At 38.8% G+C, this 2,798-nt stretch overlaps 1 pseudogene; it reads right to left on the bottom strand.

The window, feature by feature from the left end:
- Positions 1-488: 488 nt before the first annotated feature.
- Positions 489-1,810, bottom strand: LOC131825242 (tubulin alpha chain-like; annotated as a pseudogene).
- Between the last annotated feature and the right edge of the window lie 988 nt (positions 1,811-2,798).

Genomic DNA, 2,798 nt, shown 5'->3' with positions numbered 1-2,798 from the left:
AGTGAATTAGGATTACATTTACATGGAACATTTTATAGTCAAGGTGTAGGAAACCAGCCAGAAAAGAAAAACAAAAATAATTTAAGAAATAATCATGCCTACATACAAACTTTTTCCATTTGGCATGTGACCTCAAATTTGTCTTTTTTACTAGGAAAATAAGATTGTTATATTTGTTACAAGTACATAGACTGGATGCTTGCTTAAAGACAATACCCCCAAACACGACTGACTGACTGCTTTTTTATTTTAATTTTAATTTATTTATTTTTTGTCTTTTGATCTTTCCTTTTAAGACAGAGAATACTTTATTTAAACCCATGAGGTAAATGGACAGCTTGGGTCTGAAATAAAGCATCATATTTTCAAACACAGGTCAGTAATTGTATGTGAAAGTATATACACTGTTATGTACAAATTAATGGATTAGAGCACAGCTTATCAATGCTTTTAAGACAGATTAAACTTCCCAAAAGCAGTACCTTTGTGACATTTTTAACTTTTGTATTCCTCTCCTCCTTCTTTATCCTTTACTTCAACAGAAACCACACCAAACTCCTCATAATCCTTCTCAAGGGCCTCAGAAAATTCTCCTTCCTCCATGCCCTCACCCACATACCAGTGAACAAAGGCATGGTTGGCATGCATCAGGTCAAACTTGTGGTGCAAATGAGCACAGGTCTCACCACTGGCTGTGGTGTTGCTCAACATGCCCAAGCCTCGCCTTACTTTGGCCAGTTCTTCACCAGGTACCACAGTTGGAGGCTCGTGATTGATGCCAACTTTGAAGCTAGTGAGACCCCAGTCCACAAACTGGATTATATGCTTGGTCTTGATGGTGGCAATGGCAGCATGAACATCTTTGGGAACCATGTCACCATGGACCCACAGGGAGCAAGCCATGTCTTTACTATGGCAAGGGGCATGTTTCACCATCTGGTTGGCTGGCTCAAAGCATGCACTGATGATCACTGTTATAGAAGGTACAGATGGCAGGCTTTTGCAGCAGAGATGACAGGAGCATGTATGACCAGAGGGAAGTGGATATGAGGATAGGGTACCAGGTTTGTCTGGAATTCTGTCAGATCAACATTTAAGGCTCCATCAAATCTGAGGGACATGGTGATGGAAGACACAATTTAGCTAACAGTGTGGCTAAGGTTTGTGTTATGTTGGATGTTCAATATCGAGGTTTCTACTACAGCTGGCCTCATAGTTTAGCATGAAGGCAAAATCAGGGTGCTCCAGGATGGTTTGGGTAGTGAAGATGGATTTGTAGGACTCAAATATAGCTGTGGAAACCTGGGGGGGGTACGTTAATGGAGAATTCCAGCTTGGACTTCTTACCAGAAGGTCATTCTATCAGCAGGGAGGTGAACCTAGAACCAATTCCCCCTCCAAAGCTGTGGAAAACCAAGAACCCTGAAGACTTGTGCACTGGTCAGACAGTTTCCAAATTCAGTTCAAGATGAGGTTAATGATCCTCTTGTCAAGGGTGTAATGCCTTTGGTAAGTTATCGGCAGCATCTTCCTTGCCTGTGTTAGACTGTTCAGGGTGGGAATGCTGGCAGTAGGTGCCAGTGCAAACTCCATCAATGACCATGGGTGCTGGGTCTACAAACACTGGGCACATGTTTGTCAACAGCCATCACACTGAAGAAGGTGTTGAAGGAGTCATCTCCTCCCCAATAGTCTTGTCACTTGGCATTTGACCATTGGGCTGGACGCCATGTTCCAGGCAATAGAGCTCCCAGAAGACATTGCCAGTCTGACCAGCCTGGCCAACATGGATGAAGATATAGTCAAGCATGGTTGCTGCTTTGTGGCTGCTGATCAGATAGTGGAGAGGAAGGGGTGAGGTTGTTGCTTCTAACAGGGAGACTCTTAGGCAGTTGATGTAAGACAGCCTGCCAAAATATGATTTATTTAAAAATGAAATGTGAAATTTTTATTTTTAAAAAATATGTTCTCTATGTGAAAAGAGTCAATAATCAATACTTTTTGGTAAGGTACTTTCAGTTCTGTGAAACATGAGGTGGTTTTTAAAAATGGTCTCTGCTCTTGAGGAGTTCAAGTTTAGCAACATATAAAAAATGTAAGTAATTAAAGCATATTATCATATTTATTACCTTCTACATATATAGTACAGGGTAATGTACTACATATATAGTACAGGGTCTCTTTATTTGAGACCAGTAAGATTTCAGAGACAGAGCATATATATAAATAAATAAAATATAAATAAATGAAATATAATGAAATCTTCACTAATGAATACAACATGTATAAAAAACATGTATTAGAGCATGGAGAAACAAAGTAATGTGTTCAGAGGCTGTGAATTTGGCATTTTCAGAAATTAAGGAGGGAAGGATTTGGTGGATGGGTATGAGACTGCAAAGCAAGCATATCAGGAGATGAGTAGTAAGTTGTAAAATACTTGGAGTTATTATTATTATTTTTTTCTTCCTTGGGGAAAATAGCTTAGAAAAGTTTTCGGGTCAGCTATTCAAGATAGGATAGTTCACACTACTAGTGTAAAAGAAAATCCACTAGCAGTAATCCAGGTGACAGGGAAAAAACTTAAAAGGTTATTTTCGTAGTTTGAGTGGTAAATTTAATAATACCTAACCTAAGAGAGGGAGTAAAGATGAAGTAAGACAGATTAAAAGCCATTTAAATATGATTTAATGATTAAATTAATACATACATATAGTGAGAATGGGAGAGTCAAATTAACTTCCAGGAATGTGACTTTGGGGAGAAAAAGGATAATAGATTCAATTTGGACATTTGAA

This window comes from Mustela lutreola, chromosome 2, assembly GCF_030435805.1.
Source record: "Mustela lutreola isolate mMusLut2 chromosome 2, mMusLut2.pri, whole genome shotgun sequence".
Lineage (NCBI taxonomy): Eukaryota > Metazoa > Chordata > Mammalia > Carnivora > Mustelidae > Mustela > Mustela lutreola.
Note: the sequence above shows the minus strand (reverse complement) of the source record. Positions and strands in the feature narration are given on the sequence as shown.